Here is a 26,385-nt window from a genome sequence, read left to right as displayed (position 1 = left end):
TGCTCAGTAACAGTAAACATAACTTTTAGGTGACTTTGTCAGAATACATGAGGAAATTAGCAACAACCTCAATTTCCAGAGTAACTATGACTACACTGAAAAATCAAACCTAGTTGGTATCTTGGCCTCTTTAACTTGCTTTTACCTGGAAGATGTTGTTGTCATTCGGTCCTGGAAATTGAACCCAAGGCCTCTCACATGCTAGGGCTGAACCCTGAGCTAATCCCCAGCTCTCCTTTTCCTTCCTATTTTGAGACAGGATATCACTAAGTTGCCCAGGCTGGTTTAGGCTGGTTTTACTTTTTTTTTTCCCCCAAGCTATCCTTGAACTCAAGATCTTGCTTCAGCAACCTAAGTGGCTGGGATTACAGCCCTGTGTCACCAGATCTGGCTACCTTGAGCAGTTTAATTTCTAATGTTTTTTATAAGTAAGTGGAGATTTGTTTTGTTTTGTTTTGTTTTTTATGTGAATTTCTCAGAATTTCTCACAACGCACAATAGCTAACAGACACTCAACATTTATTTAACAAGTTGTTGTGATTAGGAAAACCTTTCTAATCCCACAAGTTTGCCTTTCCTCCATACAGAAATTAGATTAAAAGTTAAAATAACTTAAAACCCCAGAGGATAATAGTCATTAGACAATTTCAAGTGTGTTCAGGAACCCATGTAAGTTGGGCAGAAGTTTTTGCTCCTTTTGGGAACACAGTTTTGTTCAAGTTCACTAACAAATTACAGCAGCTACCCTTCCCAAAGGAAACACTGGGACAGGACGAGAAAGGCCAGGACACTTTCCCATGTTGTCCTGGCTGCTTACCCCGGTCTCAAAGGAGCCACAGGCAGCCTGTTTCTCCTTTCAGTGCATAGTTCTATTCTCCAAAGGCCTATTTTAAGTGACTGATGTTTTGTATTTCTGTACAAAATTTTATAGCATGCCATACCTCTTCAGTGTAAATTCAGTTTGGTGTGTCTGCTTTAGTTCTGGCTACCTAAATCATTGTGTTGTCCAGTGTCAGGTGACTTTTGAAGCTGTAATCTTTTACCTGATAGATAATCTTTCCCACTCCCTGCCATGCATCCCTAAAAAGAGTATTTGAGACACTTCTGAATGATCCTACAGTAGTATTCATCTAAACTGGGTCACGTTGGACAATCTTTAATTCTCTGTTATGCCCATTGGTAAAGACACTGGAAACCTAAAACTACAGAATCTATGTTGAAAGGGCTCCATGCTAGGCTGTAGTGAACTATTAGACATTTCAGTGACAGCCAGTCTCCCTCTTCTCTAAGAACCGTGTGCACCTTTTGTCAACTCCCCTAGAATGCCATTTTGTTAAATCCAAATGGCAAATGTGGGCCAGAATTCTAAAACTCAGTCAAAAGTCCGGATGCCAAGACCTGCCTCATGTTCCACACTGCCTATCTTCAGACAAGGGTGGTATAAGGCCACGGCCCTGAACAGCACACAGTCGGACAGCATCAGTAAACAATGTGAGCTCCAGGTGTGAAGCTGTTCAGCAGAGCCACTTAAGGAGAATGGGTTTTCATGCAGAGAAACCTCATGAGAATACAGATGTGAAATTCAGTCAGTGGAAAACACTTAACAAGCCCAGACAAGATGGGAAGCTGAGCTCAGCTTTGCTTGTTTGGCAAAGAGGGATCCGGTGTATAGTGAAGATGTTCAAATGGGCAGCCATAGCCAGAGCTTTGCAGATTCACATACCAACCTTCTGGAATTTGTGAAGTAAGTTGGCTTGTTTTGCTTTGTTTGTTTGGTTTGGTTTTCTGAGAAAGGATTTCTCTATGTAGCGTTGGATCACCTGGAACATGCTCTATAGACCAGGCTGGACTTGAACTCAGAGGGGATCCACCTGCCTCTGTCTCTCAAGTGCCACCACTCCCCAGATGATTTTTTTGTTTTGTTTTTTATTAGATTCAAAAAGGTGCTGGGATCTGAGCTCAGGTCCGCTGAGAGTAGTCTTGATCACTCTTTCTCTCTTGCCTCTGAAGTAAAAATTTATTTCAAGGGTAATCTTCAATAATTTATTGAAGTATATTCTGGAGGCTGAGAAGATGGCCCAGTGTAGTGGTGTTGGCTTGCTATAAGTAATGCTGGAGGGAGGAGACAGAGCCGTTCCTCAGGGCTCACTGACCAGTCAGTCTACCTGAACCAACAAGCTCCAGGTCCGATGAAAAAAACCGTTTCAAAAAGTGAGGTGGGGAGCGATCGAGGAGGACACCCAAGGTCAACCTTTGGCCTCCACAAGCGTTTGTAGAGCTGAGCACACCTGTATGTACATGTGTGCATATCACACACATGATTACTTTCTGGGTTGAAGCACTGTTATTAAGTGTGGGTCACGACTGGACCTCTTCCAGTGATTGTGACTGGCAAATGGGTGAAGATGCGCATCGACCATAGTTTTAAATAAATGTGAAGGGGTGAGGAGGAAGAATGAGACTGGGGGAACTTTATAGAATTTGTTTCTGTCTTGTGCATGTGGGTATGGGTATAGACTGTGATGGAAAATACAATACTTCTGTGGGTGAAAGTCAAGTGTGTCATCACAGAACTTCAATCTCCACTGTATGGGGGAGTGGTCTGAACAGCTTTGCAGGCACGGCTGCTCTGGTGTCCCTGTGTAGGTGATGCCCTAATGCATTCTGGGTGTGGTGCTCCTGCATTGTGCCTAAAAGTTGAATCTTGTTAAGTAACTAGAGAGGGCTATGGAGGACATTTCAGGCCAGATGTGAGGGACGGGTGTGTGAGGGGCTTATGGAGGAAAGGGGAAGTCTGGGGTCAGTTGTAGAGCCTGTTGGAGAAGGGAGACAGAGAAATGGCATGAAAGTATAAAGGAGAAAAAAGAGACAACCGTGACAAGTCATCCTAAGAACGTGATGAGCAAGGGGAGTAGACCTATAACTAGCACAGTTAGAAAAGTGATATTTGGGTGTACATTATTTAATATTGGAACACATACAAAGACTGAGAAAGAATCTGAATAAAAACCATCCATCTGTGCTGGGATTCAGGTATTAGTGGTGATGGAAACAGAGACTCTTAGCTGTGAGTTTGTGTTTTGGTTTCCTTCATGACTGTGATATTTTTATGTACTAAGGTAATTTTGAAACAGTGGGGTATTGACAGGAACAGTTGACAGTGACCATGGAAATCCATTCCAGAAGCCCAGAGTGAAAGATCAAAGCCCTCTCAGGAGGAGATGATGTGCTGCAAAGAGTAAGGAAGAAAACTTGTCACTTAATTGATAGTGACAACAGGAAGGCCATGATCCATCCTTTGTGTTAGGAAGACTATTTGGGATCTTTAAATTCTGAGCAGCAGCTGGGAATTTGGAGGGCATTGCTGGTTCAGGAGACTCCTGTCCCCCATTCCCTGGTCCAGAGGTAGGTCTGGGGTCTGCATGGGCAGGAAAACCATCCTGTGCTTACATCTGTCAATGTCCTTCCAGAACAAGCAGGGAACAAGCCACATGTGTGGTTGCCCATTGTGCTTTTAACTGTGTACAAATCCTAAACCGTGAATTCTGTTTGTTGCAGATGGGGGCCTGAGACAGAGACTTCTGAACATCCACCGGAAAAGATCAAATGTGTGAGCCTTCAGAACTCTTCATCAGACAAGCCCGAGCTGAAGAGAGAGGAGAGAGAGATGCTGGCCTGACAGGTAGGTAAAATGAGATGATGAAAACCCAGGGCACATCAACCCAGGGAGTTGGTTCATTTCCAGCCTTGACATTGAAGTTGAGATTATATTCTGTGCCAGCTTTGGAAGGTTGCTGTGGAAACTGTTTACAGAGGGATTCCATTCATGATGTAGTAGGATCAGAGCCACCCAAGAGTCAGGACATTTTAGGAAACTCACACCATAAATAGAACCATAAACATTGCAGGGAGCATTGACTTCATGTCAGGCACAGCCTAAGTAGGTTAACTAGTTATTTTCTTCCTTCCTCCTTCCTTCCTTCCTTCCTTCCTTCCTTCCTTCCTTTCTTTTCTTTTTTTTTTTTTTTTGGTTTTTCGAGACAGGGTTTCTCTGTGTAGTCCTGGCTGTCCTGGAACTCACTCTGTAGACCAGACTGGCCTCGAACTCAGAAATCCACCCGCCTCTGCCTCCCAAGTGCTGGGGTTAAAGGCATGCGCCACCACTGCCCTGCCCAAAATTTTGTTACTCCTCTATCAACTACAGGGTCTATTTTCCTTGTGCTTGAATCTGGGCAGGACTTAGCAACTGAACTAACACACATCACAAGCAACTTTAAAGCAAAAAGGACCTGGCTTTTACCGGGCTTACTAATTATCCTTGGGACCTGTGCACGCCTGTAATCCTGGCATTTAGCCCAAGGCAGATGGATCATAAATTCAAGGGTAGCATCGTCTGTGGGTGTAGCTCAGTGGTAAAGAGCTTGCCAAGTATGTACAAGGCTCTGGGCTCTACCCCTAATAACACTCTCGAAGCAAAGCAAACAAAAAAGTAAACAGCCACAATAAAACAATTATTTTTAATTTTACCTGTACTATGTGTGTGTAGGTTGGAACACCTTATGGGAGTCAGTTCTCATTTTCCTCCATGTGGGTTCTGGGAACTCAGGTTCTCAAGTTTGGTGGGAAGTGCTTTTCCCTATTGAGCCGTCTTGCTGGCCCCACCATAACATCTTAAATGTCAGGCAACTGAATTGCACAGTTCCACAGGAGTGGTGTTGGGGTCCCACTGACAGAGGCCCCTGGTGTAGGGAGTGTTTTTATAGTCACAGAAGTAAAGCAAAGAAAATATTTGGTTATGATTATAAAGTGGCTGTATTTGGTTTCTTCCATTGGAAATAGAAGAAACAACTAGACAGTCCACGTATGCTTGCAAATTAAACAAAGCTTAGGTCGCTTCTAAGGGCCAACTGGTTTTGTCTGCTCAGGGATATGTCAGCTCCTGCCTCTGTCTTAATTAGCTTTTAAAAAGTGAAGCTGTCTTTCTTGCTTCCTTGATCTTCCTGTTAGATAAAACATCTTTGTTTTGAGCTTGTATAAATAAATATCTTCAATAAAATGTAGCTGTAAAGTAAACAATAACAGGAACTTCCACAGAGCACCCCTGTTTCATTGGATTGTTGAAATAGTGACAAATGTTTTTAATGGAGGAAGAGCAAATGTCCACCACTGAAGACACTGGGGTGTGCTGTGGCTAATATATCAGCTACTTTGCCTGTTATTGTGATGAGGCAGCTGATGAAGTGACCTAAGAAAGGAATGGTTTGTATGAGCTTTTATTTGAAGATACAGATCACCATAGCAGCAGAGTCATAAAGCAAAGAGAGGTGACTGTTGGTGCCCCGCCCCTTTCATTCAACATGAGACCCGAGCCCATGGTGCAGCACCACCGTATTCAGTGTGAATCTTTCCTCCTCAACCAAGCTTTGAAAACATTCTCATAGACACAAGAGGTATGCTTCCTAGCTAATTCTAAATCCTTTTAAGGAGTCAAGATAAATGTCCACTGTTAGTCATCACCAAAACTCATGGGACTTGACCTCCAGAGTAAACAGGTTAAGGTATTAGTGAGACCATCAAGAGGTGTTAGCTACATTAGACAGAGGTTTCACGAATGGACTGATGCTTTCCTTGCTGGGCTGAGTTCTCATTGCTATGAGACTGGCCTTGGTGGACTGAGCTCTCATTCCTATGGGATCCAAATGGCCACAAGGTTAGGGTTCTATGGTGCAAGCCTAGCACACTTACTCTCCCACATGCATGCTTCTTTCCATAAGCACCTGTTTGCCTCGCTACCATGAGGCCCTCAGCAGAAGTCAAGGCCATATTCTGCTCCACCATAGGTATTCTGTTAGCATCAGAAGAGCAACCGGGAGTTGTGCAAATGATAAATGTGTCATTTTAGTTGGCTTTGCTCATCGGACTTGCGACACTGTGTTTTTCACCTCTTGTGTGAATGTGTGTGCAAAAGCATCACTACAACTATTTGAGAACTAAGAATAAACCTTACCTTTACATTGTCCAGAATAGACAATGCTTATCTCTATACTTAGAATCTATAGGAACCCAGGAATGATGGAAATGACTGCAAATCCAGAATATGGGAGTTATTTATTTTACAAAACATATAAAAATTGGTCAAAAATGTTAGTTAACTTTAATTCTTTAATTTCATTTTGCATTAGCTAGATTATTAATTAATTAACCTTGCTGCTTAACAACCTACCCCAAATTCTGGAGAGATGGCTCACCAATTAAGATCACTGGCTGTTCTTCCAGAAGACTAAAGTCTGAAGTTCCAGAAGGCTGAAGTTCAATTTCCAATATCCACATGGCAGCTAACAACCATCTATAACTCCACTCCCAGGGATCTGATGCTCCCTTATGGCCTCAATGGGCACTGTACACACATGGTACATGGTCATACATGCAGGCAAAATACAAATAAAAATTTCCTACTCCCAAACTTAGGAAGGGTTGACTATCCCTTCTAGAAATGCTTAGGATCAGTAGTTTAGGATCGGTAACGTTTCAGACTTTAGAATTTTGTTTGCTTGTTATTGTTGTTGTTGTTTTGTTATTCTTCAGATTTTCAAATACTTGTATTGGTTTTACTGTTTGGGCATCCCTAACATGAAAGTTGAAGCACTCCAAAAAGCTTTGAATTTTCACAGAAGGGATGTTGAGTTTGTAGCTTAGTCAACTTAGCTCATAGTTCTGTAGGGTGATCATTTGAGCTGGGACCAGCTGGTGGACTTCGACTAGTTTTGCTGCGTTTTTGCATTGCCATCCTCTGCCAGTTGTCTGGGGGAAGATGGCATCAATGAGATGGCTGCCCTCTGTTTAGCGTGTCTCCATCCTCCAGACTGAGCTTATTGACATGGAAGCACTGCTTGAAGAAATGGAGAGAGCAGGGCTTGAAAATAACAGTGCAGCTCTCCCACATCCTGCTGGACAAAGCAAATAGCAGGACAGACCAGATTCAAGAGGTCAGAAAGGTTCAGCCCTTGACAGGAGGGGGAGCTCCTAAGCCACCTAGCAAAGGGAGTCGACATGGGACACAAGGTTGTAAAGGAACACATCCTTGAAATCTGCAGTACCGCAGAAAATGTCAATATTTTACTAAGGGAACTAGCAACGTTACAAAGAGGGATGCTGGAGGGGATGCTATTTGTGTGGTTTATAACACATGACAAAAATCTAATGGGATGCTGAGATGGTCATAGAGCAGAAAAGCCACACACAGTCCCTCTTATCCATCATACTGTCTGGAAAAGCAGAATTAAGATGCTTGGCAGAGCACAGTTGGTGACAGGTTTCCCCCTTTGTTCTTTTCTCTTCTTATTGATGGGGATGGGAGTAGTGGCAAGCAATGAGTGTTTGGCAGGCAGAAGGGAGGTTAAAAAATGTAAGAAAGCGATTTCATCTGTCACTCAACAACAGACCCCACCCCCTTAAATTTGACGTGCCCGGAATGGCATCAGTTCTGCATGCTTTTTGACATGGCAGCTTCAAGTACTGTGGTTTTATGTGTTGGAAGAGTAAAGAATGGAGTGAGGAAGAGCCAGTGGTATCTCTCCTGGATCCTTCTTTCATAACTGAAGTTAAGAAAGGCTTTAGCTTCAGTGTTTGGCCTAGTAGCACCCCAACTCAATCTGTTCTTACATTTGTAGCCTTATAAGGGTGGAGTGATCCCAGCCATGCATGTCTTTGCATCTGTATCTATGGTTTTGACCAGTAGTGGTTATAAAATGGAAAAGACAAAAAACAAAACAGAGAAAAACAAAAAAGCTCAGGCTAACTGACTGGATTGTAAACCAAGATCTAACTATCTGTTGCGTCCCAGAGTGTCATATGCAAAGACATTCCTAAACTTGGAGTCACAAGTTGGAAATCAGCCTACCATGCAAACGGGATGACAGTGTAGTGATTCTGCATCTGATAAAGAAGAATCCAAACCAAAACTAGTCGGAAGAGATAAAGAGAAGCAGCTACCTACTAATAAAGGGAACAATTCATCAAGAAGATGTATCTATTGTAAATATTTAAGTGCTAAATCATGGTCCTCCCTGGTCCATAAAGTGGATGCTACAAGACATAAGAATCCACAATACAATAGTGGAGAGACCTTAATATCCAACTCTCATATCTATAGGGGGCTTCTACAGTTAAAAAAATCAGCAAGGAAACTTCAGAGTTAAATTATACCATAGACCAACTGTATTTAATAGATAGCTATAGAAAGCATGCCACCCAACCAATAGGGAGTACACATTCCCAGAGGAAAACAAAGAGTTCCTAGAACTGAATGCAATGAGAGTACGCCCTACCAGACCCTGGGGTGCAGCCAAGGCAGGCCTAATAGGTGTGTTTAGAACTGTAAGCACCAGATCTTAGTATGTCATGTACTATACACCTTGAGGTTCTCAAAAAAACAGAAACTATAACCCCAATGCATCAGATGGAAAGAAATGATAAAGACTATCGCAAAAATAAATGAGAGAGAAACTTCAAGAACAAGGGAGAGAATTGCTCAAAGAGTCGGTTATTTGAAAAGATGAGTTAAAACTGGTGAACCCGTAGCTAAACTAACCAAAAGAAAGAGAAGGTACAAAGTGCTAAAATTGGAAATGAAGAAGGAATTGTCATAACAGATTATAATGAAATCCAGAGGATCATGAGTTAATACTTCAAAAACTTCTATTTCCCCAAAGGCAGAAAACCTACAAGAAATGCATACATTTCTAAATGTGTCTTACCTACAAAATTAAAGACAGGAGATATAAACAATTTAGATAGAACCACAGTAAGCAGTGAAACTGAGCAGTACCTAAAAGACTCCCCATGGAGAAAAGCACAGGATTCACTGCCGAGCAGGTTGAGGCACATGGTCTACCAAACGTCCTCAGAAGTCTAACAGCAGCTCTTCTGAGGGAGGCACCACCGCTCTCATTCTACGAAGCCATTATTACCACGAGACAAAAGTCAGATAAAAACACAAGAAACTTAGAGATCAATGATGAACATAGGAGAGAATTACAGACTCTGATGAACAGAGAAGCGAAAACAGTCAACGAAATACACATAGATCAAGTTAAAGAATACATCAAGAAAATTATACGGCATGACCAAATGGATTTCTCCCCATGGATAGACAATTGTTTCGATGTATGTAAATTAATAAATGTATATAAATATATAAAAAATAGACTTAAGGACAGAAATTACATGATCAGTTACATGGATGCAGGACAGGTGCTTGAGAAAGTTCAAACTGCCTTCATGACTGAAGAAATTTGGAATAGACAAATTATATTATCTAAAATAAAGGCAGCATACAACAAAGCCACAGCCAGCATTATTCTGTGTGAGCAGAGAGCATTGCCTCTAAAATCTGGAACAAGACAAAGAGTGGCCTCTTCGATCTTATTCAGTACAGGACTGGAATTCTTAGCTAGAGCAATTAGAGAAGAGAAAGATATAAAAAAGGATAAACTAGGAAATGAAGTCAAGATACAAGTGGAGCTGGCCCTGATGGTGAAGGCACTGGTGAGCCAGCCACAAGAGTGTGAAAGCAGGAGAGTTAGCCCAGTTCCTGATGGCTGCAACACTTGGTAGAGTGGACCCTGTGCCTCAGCTAGACAGCACAGTGGAGCAAGCTCTGGTGGGTGCAAGTGAGCTGGTGGCCTTGAAGGCATGAGCATGGGAGAACTGACCCTGCCTCCTGCTGATGGCAGTTCTGGAGAGCTCTCCCTGGTAGTGTGGATGTGGTAGTGCCAGCGGGCTGACCAGTTCAGCTATCACCTACACCCAGATCCAGGGCTTTGAGTTGGCCCACCCCAAAATCTACATCATCTATGAACCCTTGGAGTTCTGGAAAGGGCCAGTCCTGAGGATATAAATGATCTCCATGACACAGGGCAACAACATGTTAAGTGGGAGGAGTCCCAGTGAGGATCCAATATTGACAGTGTGGCAGAAGCCAGAGGTCTCAAACCAGACCAATGACTCACTGCACATTTTTAAGTGAAGATGTGTGGACAGAGGGATATACTGTGGGACACAGTGTGACAGACTATAGCTTCCACAATCAGATGGTTCCTATGCTTTATTTTGTCTGTTTTATAATTTCTTTTGGTGGGGGGATTGTGAGGGTAGAGGGTAGACAGGGAGAGGAGTGGGTCTGGGGTGCATGATGTGACACTCACAAAAAAACAGTAAAGAGTTGGGAAAAAAAAAAGAACTTCAGAAACTAAACATTGAAAACTACAGCTACCAACCAATCAATGGAACAGTTCTCAAAAGAAGAAACACGAATGGACAAAAAATTGTTTTTAAAGTATTCGACATCTTTAGCCATCAGTATAATGAAGTAAAAGGCATTTGGTATTTCACCTTATGTCAGAATATCTATCATCAAGAAAAAAAATGATAAATTTTGGGGGGAATGTGGAAAATAGGAACTCGTGTTACTATTGTGGTAGTGTTCAGTGATGCGGCCCCGACAGGAATCTGTGAGGAGGTTTCTCAGGAAACTAACGATAGAACGACCACATGAGCTACCTTATCTCCGTGAGCTCTTGAACGTGTACTCCAAGACTCTGTCTTACCAAAGAGGATGTGTTTGAAGATGTTTGTTGCTTATCTCCAGTTTCAGGGCAATCGACGGCCTAGATGTTTATAAACAGAAGCGGTCATAAACAGATGGAATTTTATGTGACTGAAAAGGAAAATACAGTTGCAGAGTTGCAGGTCTATGTGGGGAGCAGGTAGAATTCTGAGAGGATGTGTGTTGTTGACATGAGCATGGCTATGTCAAGGACCCAGTGCCTCAGACTGTGAATGACAAAGCTCTCCCTGAACCAGGTTCAGAGGGATGGAAAAGCCTTCCTCCAGTCCACATCTGAATGTCATGAATGACTAGAGGCAGTGTGTGCAGAAAGTCTCAAACACAGCTTCCTTCTCCTTGATGACTTCTCCTCAACAGAGATCTTCTATCAAGATGAGCTAACCTGGCTCCTGTCGGTCAGCTGTGTACAGTAAATCCATCTCCTCAGTCCAGGTCTGTAACATAACTGCTGAGTTTCCAGCCTCCTGCTGATGTGTCTCCATCAGCATGCACATTCTTCCCAGTGCCAGTTTTTCTGTACATGTGTCTGTGTGCTTCCCTTTCCTCTGTCATTCCAGTCAAGTCAACTCAAAGCCATGGAGGTTGCATTAGAACTAGAAAATATTATACTAAGGTAAACAATAAAAAAAACACAAGTACTGTACATTCTCTCTCGAATGAGAATCTTGGTTTCTAGTTTATATAAACGTGATTATCTGCTGAGTGTGGGTATAAGTCAGCTAGTGAGAAAGAGGAATCTGGGAGGCAAATAAGATGATTTAAGGAAGTGAGTGGAGAGCATCATAGAGCAAGAGTGATGAAAGAGGAAAGGGGAATACCCAGGGGCTGGAGTGGAGAGATGTGCGTGAGAGCCGGGGGGAAGATTGATCTAAGCAAAGTATGGATGGAAATGTCATAAGGAAACCTAGTATTCTGTATGTGCATTCAAAAGTTTAAATCTGCTTATTAAATCAACAAAAAAACAATGTTGCACACACACACATACCTTTCCCCTGACCTTATTTCTTTAATAATGCAACTATTTACATAGCATATAAATTGCCCAAGAAATGTAATGTAAAAAGGTGTATAGATTGTATGCAAATACTTCTTTTACTTTATATAAAGGACTTACTCATCCTCAGATGATTTTGCTAACTGGGGGTTTCTAAAACCATTTCCTAGGGATACTGGGGGATTGTGTGTGTGTGTGTGTGTGTGTGTGTGTGTGTGTGTGTGTGTGTGTGTGTGTGTATGTATGTATATACATATACATATAACTTTTTTTCACATGGAGAAACTGAGAACAAAGAGATCAGGTTGACTTACCCTGGATCACACAGAGAATAGCTAAGGTGACCTTTGTATGACATCTTAGTGTCCTCTTCTGGACATCTCATGGTAAGGTGCTTTCCCCACCAGGAACAACTGGGGTTTCAGAGCTTTGAGTTCCTTCCCCTTCCCTAGTTACAGTTACAGTCCCCAGGACAGCCCGGGGAGGGATTACAGAAGATGAAGGATGGCACGAATGGAGACCTTACTACAAGCAGTAAGTGAACTATCTGGAGTTGGTTCTCCACTCTACCTGTGCAATTAGGGTGTGTATTTTTCAACACCAACTTGGGATTACCTCTTCTCCCCTGGCTGCATCCTGAAGGCCCCTCCAACAGATTAAGTGGCATATTTTACATACCACAGACAGTGCTCTAGTACTGTTCAGAACCAGCCCTAAACTTCTGTACACCAGAGCAAAGTCCCAGGGCCACTGTTGGGCTACTTGAAATAATCCCACTCTGGGCGCTGTCTCTGGGAATGTCTCCCAGGCCTCAGATGTACACACAGGAGCACAGCCTGACCTACCTCCCCTGTGGACGCCCCTCTCCTCTTTGTGCTATAGTAGAATTTCAGAAATCAGTGCTTCTTCTCTGCTTCCTGTTCAGAGGCAGGCATGTGCTGCCATCAGCTGGCTGAAGTCTTAAGAGGTTCAGTAACAATGCATTTCTTTCTTTTCTCTGAGTGCTTTTTCTTCCTTTTCTGCCCCCTCAACCTATCCTCACTGTTTTCAGTGATGGTTGTAGAATCCTCAATATGGAAATAATGCATAAACCTTGCTTGAAGTCAGTATTAGTGTTGGAAAGCTTGCTATATGTCAGGACCTTTCAGGCAGGTCGCATGCTCTTACCTCACGTAAGGTTGGTAGGTGCCATTCTTGTCTCCATTTCAGAGTTGAAAATAAGTTGTGACAGCTGGCACAGTCTGGTGTTCAGTGAGTATTCACCATTATTTGTAAGAATGAGGTCGTGTCTTACTTTGGGTCAAGAACTGGAATGTAGGACCAGAATGATGGCTCAGTGGGTGAAGACACCTCGGAGTAGCCTGAGTTCGGTCCTTGGGGCCCACATGGAAGGAGAGAACTGACCCCTGCAAGTTGTCCTCTGACTTCCACATGTGCATGGCATGGATACACCACCCACATAAAATAATTAATTGTTAAAAATAGGAAATGAAAGAATATACAGGAATAGTGATGCCAGAAGCATGCTGCACTAATTTGGTTTCTGTTGCTGTGATGAAGTACTGACCTAAACCCACCTGAGATGGAAAGAGCTTATTTTGTCTTATAGGTTACAATCCATCATTAAGGGAAGCCATGTCAGGAGCTTCAAGCAGAGCCATGCTCACTAGTTTGTTCACAAATTCGTCTTCAGCCACCTTACTTATACAGCCCAGGCCCGCCTGCCTAGGACGGCATCTCAGTAGTGAGATAGGTCCTCCCAAATCAATTACCAATCAAGAAAATATCTCAAAGCTGGAGAGATGGCTCAGTGGTTACATGTACTGATTGCCCTTCCAGAGGCACTAGGTTCAATTCCCACTACCTACATGACTGCTCACAACCATCTGTAACTCCAGTTCCAGAAGTCCAGCACACTCTTCTGGCCTCCATGAGCTTGCATCAAGCTGACAAAGAAAAAAAAAAAACCTAGCCATCAACAAGATATGTGGGGCTCAGTTTCACTGGGAATCTGTGACAGAGTAAACAGCATACACAGCATACATTTTGCCATTGTGCCATTAAGGGCCACGGAATTTAGACTATTCTTGGGAAAAGAACTTTTTAAAGCAGTTGTAAACATAATTATATCCTGTCCATTGTTGCTTCCCATTTCTCCAGAGAAGAAGCAAGGGAAACAAACCTACCCACACACTATTCCTTTGGTTCCTGGTATGGCTCTCTTGCCTCCTGGGTTAGTGCTTATCCCAAAATTCAGTGAGAAAGGAGATTTTGCACATCTGTGTAGCTCATGCAACAATAGGTTGGTTGAAGTTGTACAGAATGTGGCTAGGCTCAGCTGGGCAGAACCTGGTTATGCTCCTCAGGCACCTGGGGGTTGGCTGACTGCTTCTTTCCAAGCTCTGGCTCAGTGGGCTCCTTGCTGAAGGCTGTTATGCCTGGCAGACTCCTGCTCACATCCTAAGAGCAGGACACAGAGCAGGAGCCGCCTGAAGGATGCTTCTCTCCTATCATGCATGGCTCAGGAAGAGAACAAGTAAAAACACAAAGGCCTCTTCTGACCTAGGCTTGTCACCTCTCTGTTATTCTATTGGCTAAAAAACATGTCACATGTTCAAACCTGAGTCAACAGGAGGAACAGACTATTTGTCTTTGCCGGGACAGTTCTTGATATTGACCTTGACTTAAGACCAATAGGGCAGCCTACCCTTTGCCTCTGCCTTCTACCAGATTGGGAAACCAGAATGAGAAATTTGAAAGCTTTTGCTTTACCATTGCTAACTTTAGTAGTAGCTGTGATTGTCCTTAGTGATCTGCTAATTGCCATTAGTGAGATGCTGTGTACATTTATGTTACAGAAACCTCTTCAGTATTTCTGATGTTAGCTGGGACTTTTTACCTTATTTTGTGTGATGGCTTTGTGCATCTTAGACTCACAATGCCTTTGGAGTATGCAGCATGCTTCACTCATAAAATGGTTTGATGTGGAATCCGTGGGTACCAGTTGCTCTTGCTTGTCTGGAGATAAAAGCAGTAAGGACACCAGAGCAATTTCCAGTCTGAGGGATGTGTGTGTTTTCCTACATTTTAGGTGAAGCCTTTGGATGCTGTAAAATATGCCATTTCTTTGCTTCTCTGGATACCTTGGCGCTCCCAACTGGCGAGGATACAATTTAGCTGGAAGGAGAAGAGGCAGTGCTTTCACACTGGTTATAAATTTACAGGACTTTTTCCAAGTTAGCATGGAAAAGACTTGCTGTTTTATGCTTCTTCTAAGTTCTAAGTCATAAAGCATATGCTAAGGTTGGCATGACTGTTGAGTTCTTGGCTGTGCATAGGAGGCCTGCAGAAGAAATCTTTGCATGATTGAGTATCTTTCCAACTCTCCTAAGTTATTTATACTGTGTTTATGCTTTGTCTAAGCAGGCTAAGCAGGCAAACAAGCAAGCAAGCAAGCAAATAAACACGGGAGCCCAATGTTGGTACCACAGTGGCATCTTATTTGTCCTGATAGAACATTCAGTTAAGGTATTAGTGAAACTGTATGTCACATTAATACTGTCAAGCTGTGTTTTGTGGCTGGAGGGATGGCTTGGTGGTTAAGGGCAGTACTGCAGAGAACCCGTTTGATTCTCAGAATCCTTATGGGAGTCGGGGTTCACAGCTGCCTATAATTCCAACTCCAGGATATTCATGCCCTCTTCTGGACTCCAAGAGCACACACACTCACATGCACAAACAGACACATAGTTAAGAATAATAAAGATAAATCTTTTTAAAGTTCCTATATACTTAGTGGCATGTTTCTGTCTGTATAGATTAACATAACACAAGAGAAGAAAACAACACATGCACATGAATTAACAAGTGTCACCTTGTGCTGGGTAGATTTATGTCAACTTGACACAAACAGTTGTCATTGGAGAGGAGGAAACATCAATTGAGACAATGCCTTCATTAGATCAGGCTGTGGCCCTGCATGTAGAGCAACAGTGATTGATGGGGCTGGAGGGAGGCAGCCATTGTGGGTGGTGCCACTCCTGGGATGGTGGCCCTGGGTACTATAAGAAAGCAGGTTGAACAAGCAGTGGGGAGCAAGCCAGTTAGCCACACCCTCTCCGTGACCTCTGCATCAGCTCCCCCCCACCCCCGCCAGGATCCTGCCCTGTCTGAGTTCTTGCCCTGACTCCTTCCTGTTATGTTCAGTGATATGAAAGTATAAGGCATATAAACGCCTTCCTCCCCAGATTGCTTTGATCATGGTCTTCTATTACCGCAATAGAAACCCAAACTAAGACCTACCTTTTGACTCTCTTATTTGGGAGTTCCAAAATCAGACCCTGGGATCTAGATGCCAGTCGTCACCAACTCTAGGAGGGATGGCGGGAGAGAGAGAACATGGAAGTGGGACAGAGAGGGAAAAGTAGCTGGCAATCCCTAAGTTATGATGGTGGGAAAACCAGGTGTATTTAGTAGAAATGACCCACTGACATTTGAGTTTTGAGCTTTTTTTTTTTTTTTTAGCTAGCAGTATGCAGGGTATGACCCATTTCAGGATCTTCAGCAGCCACCGTGAGCCATAGCTTCTGATTGTCCCTGTGATCACAAGGGAGAACAACCCATCTTGCATAGCAGGCTGCTTGCTACCCCACGGTGTTAGTGGGCTAGGATTAGGGAGTATACTCTCGGCTTACGATATTTTCAGTTTATGGTGAATTTATGAAGACATAACCCCATGGTAGATTGAGAGACAGATATTATGTATATGAGCAGATTTTTACTGCAGACACTTGGGCTCAGTCCTTTTGGGCCATGTGGGAGCTGTTGTGGACCTCACCCAAGAGAACAGGGAACTGGGGTATGTATCCACACTTCTGTCCCTTGTTGAGGAAAACTGTCCCAAGGGCCAATGAGTCTTTTTTGGTACTTCTTGCCCACCCATGAGTGATTCGAGTGTGCTCTTGTCCCAAGTAAGTTCTCAGTAAGAGTCACAGGGTCCCAAAGTAGGAATGGTGGGCACTAAGGGGACATGTCTTCTCCTGATAGTCTTGTCAATTTTATTGGATTAAGAATCACCTAAGAGGTGCGGGGCAGTGGTGGCGCACGCCTTTAATCCCAGCACTTGGGAGGCAGAGGCAGGTGGATTTCTGAGTTTGAGGCCAGCCTGATCTACAGAGTGAGTTCCAGGACAGCCAGGACTACACAGAGAAACCCTGTCTTGAAAAACAAAACAAACAAAGAGAGAGAGAGAGAGAGAGAGAGAGAGAGAGAGAGAGAGAGAGAGAGAGAGAAGAAACACCTAAGAGCACCTGAAATAAACCATTCCTCTGGGTGAATCTGTGAGGACATTTCTGGAGACAGTCCCTTATGGTCTGACCTAATCAATGAATTAACCATTTGAAAGATTCATGATAGCAATCTGGGAGGTGGTAAGGGAGGAAATAAGGTTTTTTTTTTTTTCAGAAATAGCTAACTGGGAGTATGTCCTTAAGGGCCATAATTTGCCCTGGACTCTTCCTCTCCCCTTTTCTCTTCTTCCTGTCTGCCAATATGTGAAGAACAGCCTCTTCTACACACATTTGCTGCTGTGGCTTCCTGCCCAAGTGCAGGAGGCTAAGCAACTATGGACTGAACACTCTGAAACCATGATCCAAATAAATCCTTCCTTCCCTAAGTTGTTTCTTCGGAGCATTCAATTACAACGAAGAAAAAGAAAAAAAGGCTAACAGGTGCTGTTAGCATCTGTGACAGTGCACTCAAGAGATTTAGAGGAAAGGAAGGGGTAACGTTTAATACTAGGCACAACAGAACCTTTGATCACTATGTAACCATTTTTAAAAAGGAGCTTATATGAAACTCCACACTTAATTTTAGGCAGAAAAAACATGTTTGGAGCAAACTATAATTTTTTTTAAGACAAAGTCTCACTATATAGACTAGACTGTCCTCACAGAAATCCATCTGCCTCTGACCCACAGGTGCTAGGATTAAAGGTGTGTTCTACTGATATATGCCTAAGCTCCCATTCTTAAAAATGGCTTTAAGTATAATGTATATGTCATAAATTTTGCTTTAAGTATATACATGTGTTTTGGTACTTTATACAGCTTCCTAGACATTTCATAAAATGGAGTGATGCAATAAATGGACTTTTTGGGCTAAACTACTTTCACTCAATTATGTTGTTAAAGTAACTCATAGGCCAGTTTGTTCCCTTTTGCGTTTTTTTTAATTTATTCTTTTATTTACATCCCAAATGTTGCCCCCTCCCAGCCCCTCCTCGAAGAGTTCTTCCCCACCCAGTATTTCCCCCTTCACCTGACCAAGCCAGCTCAGTCAGCCAACAGGGTCTCCAGGGAGGGATTGAGGATTAAAGAAAGAAAGGACAATTAGACAACATTATAGTATGACCCAGCAAGTAGTGAGGGACCTTTATTTTTCCCCAGTCTGCTGCTATACCATTCTAAGTACATGCAAAGAACAGGGTAAATTCTAGGTCAAGGAACAAAGTACAAACAAATTGTCAGGGAACAAGCAAGGCAACAAACGAAGTCCTGTGATATTCAGGGACTTATCAAGATGATCAAGATCTTTAGCTTACTTCCACGTCCTAGCCCAATGTCAAGTTCTTGCCAGTATCCTAGAAGTAGCACCAAGAGCTCTCCACACTCACCTCTGAGAGTGTTACCTCACCCCTATATCCCCCTATCCTGGAGCATCAAGTCTCTACAGGATTAGGTGCATCCCTTCTCACTGAGGCCAGACAAGGTAGTCTCCTGTTACATATGTGCCTTGGACCAACCATTGTATGCTCTTTGGTTGATAGCTCAGTCTCTGGGAGCTCCCAGGGGTCTGGGTTAGTTGACACTGTTGGTCTTCCTATGGAGTTGTCATCTTGTCATCTCCTTCAGCTCCTTCAACCCTTCCCCTAACTCTTCCATAGGGATATTTGACCTCCATCCAACGCTTGACCCTTTTCTGTCTTAGTTAGATTTCATTGTATAAATGTCCTGAATTTCATTTGTGAATTCTGTGTTGGTAGATATGATTGTTCTGGCTTTATTATAATTCACAAGCTGCTATGTAAAACATCCTCATGCAAACTTTTTATGGACATTTATTTCATTTTGAGTGTAATTTCTGGGTGATATAAGTGTGTACTTACTTCTTTATGAAACTGCTAAATTGTTTTCCAAAGAGGATGTAGTAATTTATATTCTTCCAGTTGTGTCTGAGCATCGCCATTGTTTGAGCCACATCCCCACACACAGCTGATATCGCAGGTCTCCTGTTTTATCCACTTGTTCTGCCACAGTGTCTAGTGGTCTGAGCATTTCCCTGATGACTCATGACGCTGAACATCTTTCCATGTGCTGATCTGTCATTTGTATTTCTCCCTTGGTTTAATATCAGTTTGCATATTTGGTTTACTTTGTGTTTGGTTGCTTTGCTTTTTACCAAGTGGCAAGTGTTCCTAAGAATTACAGGGTTTTTTCTTTCCAAGTTCAAAATTACTTCCACATAACAGAGTAAACAGTATTCTAGTATGCATTGCTCTCCTGTCATAATGGCACAGATGGTCAGCATCACCAAAAACATCTCAAGGAAGGGCAAGAGGGAGTTGGACTGTAAATCATTGGCCAGAGACAGTGATCATCAGGCAGCATCTCAGTGGATCTTTTTTAATGGGGAAAGCCTCCATAACTGCTGGGAATGGGTAGCTGGTGATTAGAAAAGATGTGGAGATGCTTTTCACTATCTTCCTCTCTCCAGTTCCTACAAGAGTGTCCAACTTCCTCTGTCCTTTCCCTTTGGGTATAGTGGAGAATTGCCAGCCATGTAAAGTTGACATGACGGTGGGCTATCAGACCATGAAGAGACTAAGTATGCGCAATGACACATGTCCATAGTGAGTCTCTCAGTGTGTTCCCCTCCACAGTGGCCTCTGCAGGTCAGCTCCACTTGCCCACCAGTCTTCTTTGACTCACCACCAAATCTTCTCCTTCTCAGCATTTCTCGTAGAATAAAAGTACCAAACACATGCCTGTAACTGAGTTAAAACAACAACCAGTGGGTAAGTTATCTAATATCAGATGCCATTAAAAAATATGAGGCAGAAAAAGAATGTTGTTCAATTTACTTGCCATCTCCTGGCTTTCAGTTTTCCAAATGCTCAATGAGAGCCAACTTGTCATTCACTAAATCCTATGGAGGTTCACAGTGTACAGGATGCTGCATGGAGCTAAGAGAGGTTCATCATGAGCCAAAGTCCTTCAGCACATTTCCCAAAGACACTTCCGGTGTGGCAGAAGAAATGCATGATGATAATTAAAGAGGCACACAATATGGTCTTGGTTATAATAAGGAACAAGATTAAGTAAATGAGTTAGAAGTTGGTGAGTGCAGATTCTGGAATGGCACACTCGAGAAGATTAACAATAGGGCTGAGATTTTTAAATTCTCTCTTCTATATTTTCTATGGCTTTGTTTTACTTTTGTGATATAAAATGGTACTTTCGGTGTACAAAAAAAGTGGATTTAAATTCACCCACGATGAGCTGATATATCATAATTCTATAACCAAAAATATTGACAAATTCAATCAGAAAATATTGTCTTTATGTCTGGGGTGTAGTTTTAAACATGTTTTAGGGAGCTTGGCATTTGGAAACATAGATAACTTATAGAAAACTAAATATGTTGGTAAAATGGTCCCAAATGTTTCATGTAAAATGATCGATAATATCCTTGGGTCCTATTAAGTGACAAAATGTGCTATGTAATTTAGAATGAAACATGTATCCTTAAATGCTGAACCCAGAAAGCAAACTTGTTTTTGTATTTGTTCTGAAAGATTTCTTGGCAGATGGAATGTAAATGTGTCCTTGAAAAGTCACAAGTGGAGTATAAAGCAGGGGTTACTGAGGTTTGATTATCTTGTCCGTAGGAGACTCACCAATGTGGGGAAGTGTCACCCAAAAGCCAGGTACTCTGAAGCTGTCTATACCCAGGGTGTCTGCTGTGGTGTCAGCAATCTTGAGCATTTCGGCTTGTATGTGAGTAGGTGATGATGTTGTACACCTACTCTGCCCTCTTTCTGTCTCTTCCTTGGTGCCTCCAGCAGCCTGATGCTTCCTGAGCCTGACTCACAGTGTTCATAACACCTGCTACAATCATGTAACATTCTGCCCAAGACTGCTACCCCTACCCACCCACCCATGTTGTTAAAGTCGTTCACCCCCTGATTTTAAAGTCTACATAGCCATCTATAGGGTCAAAATAAACAAGATTCTCTCCAAACATTAACTCAATATTATGTTTTATAAAATCTGGTTATGTCTTATTTTTCTACCCACAAAGAGGCTCAACATTTGTTTCTACACGGTAATAATAAGCTCATACGTCAAGTCTGAGCATCATGGCTTTGTGTGTTTGATTCCAGAAGGTTCCAAAGTGATGGATTCCAATAACTTTGAAGATTGCTTGTGGGATAATCATGTTTGTTTTTCTAGGTTTTTGATTTAATTTGAATGCGTTTAATTTTATCCTCTTATCTGAGGCTATTAAGTAATTCATTTTTGAGAATTAAATTATGCTAGAGAAAAGACAATGAGGCAGAACCTCTTATATGTAAAGATAAAAGTAATATAGGCAAAAAGACAAAGTTTAAAAGTTTGGTGATATTCAAAAGAAATCAAAGAAGGCATATAAAGAAATATTGGAGATCAGCCAAAAATATTGGCCCACTCTTTCTTCTTACAAGTCCTAAGTGTGCTAAGAAGAATTCCGATCTTTTGTGTAGTTGCACTGGAACGACATTGGTTCACTTTGCCATCGTTGTGTGTCTTGGGCTTTGCTTTGGAAAGCTGCTCGTCTGCTGCTTCTTAGCACTTCATAAAAGCGGAAGCCACACTGACATTCTCCGTGTGGTATTTGCTGATACATAAGTGTGTTTATGTGGTTTCAATCTGTAGTCCTCACGCCTCTGCTCCTTAACCTTTTCTTTTGGATAATGTGAATCATGGTTGTAATTTTTTTCCTATCCTTAGCACCATGATTCAGTACCATTCACTTCCTCTGGATCACTAAACTGCCCCACAGCCCTCTGGGAAGCTGATTTGTCATGACTGAGCAAGCCGCCTTGTGTGACATTGGCCAGCACCAGCTGAGCAGCTGCCCTCAGGGAATGGGATGAAGGTGGCCCACATCCTGCTTTGGGGAAGTAACAAAAGCCTCAGAGCCTTGAGGATGTGTATGCTTTGTAGCAGTGCATGAATTTATCTTTATTTGTAATATATAGATAAATCTTATATTGAAAAAAGGCAAATGTGTCTCGTTTGGGGACTCACTTCTTCTCACAAGGTACAGTTATAAGAGTTGAGCATCATCATCCCCATGGGTGCATGGTACATGAACCATGTTTGTGAATGGGTTGAATTTTACCATATAGATGCAGTTTTTAAAAACTTGGAATGGATTTTTATACCTCAAACACATTTGAACCTACTAGAGTCTAATTTCAGAGAAATTCAAGGCGAGAGATGTTTTGGCTGCTGCCCCTTAGACAAGATGTACAAAGTCATTCTGAGAGTGGTAACTTACTTAAGCTCAATTATTTTCAGTAGTTTCAACTCTATGTAATCTTGTCCATGGAAAGCTCGAGACTATCAGCCCCAAAGGGTAGATGGGAATCCCACCTCCACGTGTTGCCCTTTTCTTATTTATAGTAAAACCTTTCAGGTTCATGAGTCAGAGTAGTTTAAGAATGGGGACAAATATTTAAAGTAGTTACAGGCTGGACAGGTGTCAGAAGATCAATTTTGCTTTCAGCTTTAGGTAGTGTTAACACTGAATTTTTAACTCAGGTTCCCTATAAGCTTCCAAAGATGGAAAATTAGGGATAGAAACACTAGTAGCACACAGTGCCTCCTAGCAAGGGTTAGACATCACTGACCTAAGTTGAGTCATAAGCATACAAAGCTGGATCGAGAGACAGAGAGAAGGCTCAGTCTGTAAAGGCCCCTACCACCAAGCCTGGCAAAATGGAAGCTGAAAGACACTGAAAAACTACCTTTATATTTTCAAAACAAAATCACTCCATGGTCAATAGCTTGTTTGGATTAGCAATTGGTGATGGCCAAGGCTGAGGATCAAGTTCTCATGGCTTGGATTTAGAGTCAAGAGTTAAAAGCACCGATTGCCATTCAAATTCAGATTAGTGTGAATTTAAGCAGTAGTGAAGTGTTCTGATTTACCTGTCAGACCAGTAAAGATTTAACGATTGTTAATGCTCCTAGTTTACAAGAATATAAAGTCACAAAAGCTGCACGTAGAAGCTAGGAAGATGGCTCAGTGGCTAAAGCAGTTGCCAAGCAACTGTGAGGATGAGTTCAGACTCCCAGTACCATGTAAAGTGGTGGCCTGGGAGAGATGCTCGTGGGCGTGTTCCTATGGCAGGATGGAAAGCTGAGGCCTGCAACTCGACAGACGATCACAAATCAGTTAGCCCGATGAACAAGGTCCTGTGTCTAACAAGATGGAAGTCGCAGTTTGATGCCTGAGGTTGTCCTCTGATTGTGGTGTATGGGAACTCAGACACGTAAACACACACATGTACAAACACACATGAAGAGCAGAGATTGAAAAGACAAACAAAACCTGCACTTGTTCTGTCCTAGCAATTACAGTTAAGGAATTTTATTTAAGAAAAACTAGTAGGACATGGATCAAAAGAGTTTTTAAAAAATTAAAAGTGGTTGTGACACGGTTTAAAACACCAAAAATAAACTAAAAGCATACTTTTTTTAGTTAGTTGAGGTATTGTAGTATATCTGTGTTTGAAGTAATATTCTTCACTTATGAAAGAGACAAGGTAGATATATCTGAAAAGATGTCCATGATCCATGGTGTACTGTAGAGTACACCAGTAGACAGTCTGTGCAATGGTTTCTCTATGTAAAAATGTATGTGTGCAGGTACCTCACGTATGAACACATTTGAGCATGCATACGTATTCATGTTCTTAACACTTAGCAATATTTATTTCTAGGTGAGTAAAGATTAGAATGTGTTTTAGTCAGGTAACATGGTCATAACAAAATACTACCGAGGTAATAGTTTTTACAACAGAGACATACTGCTTTTAGTTCCGAAAGCCAGGGAGGGCTGAGATCAGAGTGCAAACATGGTTGGATTCTGGGAGGGCTGCTTCCTGGCTTGCTGCAGGCTTCCTGGCTTGTAGCTGGCTTCCTTCTCCCTACATCCTCAAGTGATGGAGGATGTGAGCAAGCACTCAGGGCACCGAGGTCACTAACACCATCATGAGGGAATCTGGATGGGACCCAGGCATTCAGTCCAGAATCCAATACTCTCTGTCTACATACATACGTTTTCCATTATTCCAAAGAATACTTATAATTTAATCATCAAGATTGCATTTTCATTTGGAAAACTAAAGCAGAGAATTGTAAGAAACTGGAAATTATATCTAATTCAAACTTTTAAGCTTTTATGCATTAGTTGCTTTTGTGAGGGTGAGAGGTATTTACATGTGTATGTGATCGTGAGAATTGGACCTAGGGCTTCATGCATACAAGATAAGCAATCTTCCTTTGAGTTACATCTCTAGCCCCCATCTCCAGTCTCTGTAGATACTGACGTTTAATGACTTTGCAGAGACATGTGTATTAAGTGTATATGAAAAGTCATAGTTTCTAGTCCAGTATTCTTTTTGCTATAACATGTGGTAAATCTACATATCTACAGCCAGGTTCTTTATCTTTCCACCTTGAATCTAAGTCCCTTGGTGGAGGAAGAGCTGTGAAGACTATCCTGTCATTTCTGGTTCAGTAATTCAGGGCCAGGGCCAGTGAATTTATTTATTTATCTTTAGTTTTCAAGAGTGTGTGTAGGTAGCCGGCTCTGGGCATGAGCTCTAGGGAAAGTCAATCTAATCTGTAGTATTTGGTGATTTCTTTGTGGCAGAAAAATATTTGTATAGAACTACCATGGATATAACAAATAGCTGGCAGAATTCCTGTGTGTTTACCAGCTAGTTCTTGGGAGCTGGAGTGGGTCCAGTATGTTGCTGACAGTGATTCTGGCTCTGCTGGGCTTAGTAGCTAGTGTTGGCTTCACCCTGGGAATTCCGTGCATCGCTGGCCTCAGAACATTTTTCTACATTGTCTGAGGTATGCTTGGGTTCCACAGAGCCAACCTAAGTCATGGCTACTCTGGTGACTGGTGACCCACAGTTCCTCACCCTCAGCTGTTCCCACCACCACTGCTGTCCGCATGTCATTGATTTTGTGAACTGCACTGCTCCTTACCCAACTTCTTAAGAGAGACACCTGAATTTTATCTAAGATGTCTTTCCCTCATCCTACCTCCCACATGCAGTTAAGTTTTATGTCCCTAAATAGATCTTACACATATGCCCCATCCTTTATTTATCTCATATGCTTGCTATCCCCCATATGGTTGGCCTTCCACCACTGTACAGTCCTGCTCAGAACTAGTTAGTGGTTAAAACTAGTTTAGGGTTTGGATTCAATAAGTCAGGACAGAACAGAACAGAACAGAACCTTAGAACTTATATCTGGGACTGATTTTCAAGTCTTTGAATAGGTAGCCAGCCCTCATTGTCCACTATAGTGTGGAACCTAAATCTCTTTGCATGGCCTACAAGACACTTCATGCCCTGGCTAGATTCTAATCCCCTTCCATAGAGTTCTCAGGCTTCTGCAGTGGTGTCAGCATTGAATCTGTAGTTTCTCTAGAGCATGGATGGGCTCATCTCTCATTGCCTGCCCAGGTTCTTCTTCCTACCTGAAGTCTGTCCATCAACCCATCCTCCTAGGCTTACCCTAGAGGTTAACTTTTTTTGCCAAGTCTCTCTTGGAATAACTTGTACTCCCCACCTTCTGTTCCAAGCCACTACTCTTAATTTTAATAGTGATCTTATCTCACTCTGGGGAGTGCAGTATTTGTGTATGCCATAACTCATTGACTACTAGGTGTGTTGCAGATTCTAGATCATATGAGTGAATTATGGGTATGCATTACCCATTAGTACATAAACTATGGAAGGTCAAGCCCAAAACAAGAAAAGTAGATTTTTAAAATTAAGGATCATGACAATGAAAAATAGCCAATTAATAATTAGGAGAGAGAAAATATGGAAATAAAGGTTATACAACTTATAGGACAGGGTACATACCATGCCTGGAGGCCACATGCCTGGATATCATAGTGTATGTGATATGTGAGTGAGTGAGAGAGAGAGAGAGAGAGAGAGAGAGAGAGAGAGAGAGAGAGAGAGAGAGAGAGAGAGAGAGATATGACTAGTGTCTTCAGGGTGTTAGCCAAGCATTTCCATGACAGCTTTAATGAATGGGTTCAGAGCATGAAGACAGGAATTCCAAGAGGTCCCACTGAGACTCAGAGACTGCTATTCTGGCTTCTCTGCAAAGTCCACAAAGGGAGATGTGGTCAGAAGAACCGAGTGGGTTGCATCTTACTGTCCCGTAGGGAAGTGGTCTCCAGATGGTGGTTTATAGAAGGCGGATGTCTGGATCAACCACATTGAGGAACTAGAAGGAGGTAAATGGCTAGAGATTGTGTGAAGGTGACAGAGCCCTGCTTCTGGTAGAGGAAAACCAAGCTTATCTTCAAAGTGGATGCAGCAACAATGTAAATGTCTAAGGATTCATGCCACAAGGACTAGACCTGGTTTATTTCTCTTCCTCCAGTATCTTTATAGGAT

At 42.3% G+C, this 26,385-nt stretch overlaps 1 protein-coding gene across 1 annotated transcript in view; it reads left to right on the top strand.

The window, feature by feature from the left end:
• Positions 1-3,562: 3,562 nt before the first annotated feature.
• Positions 3,563-26,385, top strand: part of Rin2 (Ras and Rab interactor 2) — a 168,638-nt gene continuing 145,815 nt past the window's right edge. Inside the window, exon 1 of the mRNA XM_028756574.1 lies at positions 3,563-3,682. The gene's annotated coding sequence lies outside the window, so the exon portion shown is untranslated. The remainder of the gene's footprint in view (positions 3,683-26,385) is intronic.

This window comes from Grammomys surdaster, unplaced genomic scaffold, assembly GCF_004785775.1.
Source record: "Grammomys surdaster isolate TR1022 unplaced genomic scaffold, NIH_TR_1.0 129, whole genome shotgun sequence".
In the NCBI taxonomy this organism is placed as follows: Eukaryota; Metazoa; Chordata; class Mammalia; order Rodentia; family Muridae; genus Grammomys; species Grammomys surdaster.
This window is presented reverse-complemented; position numbering and strand designations above follow the sequence as displayed.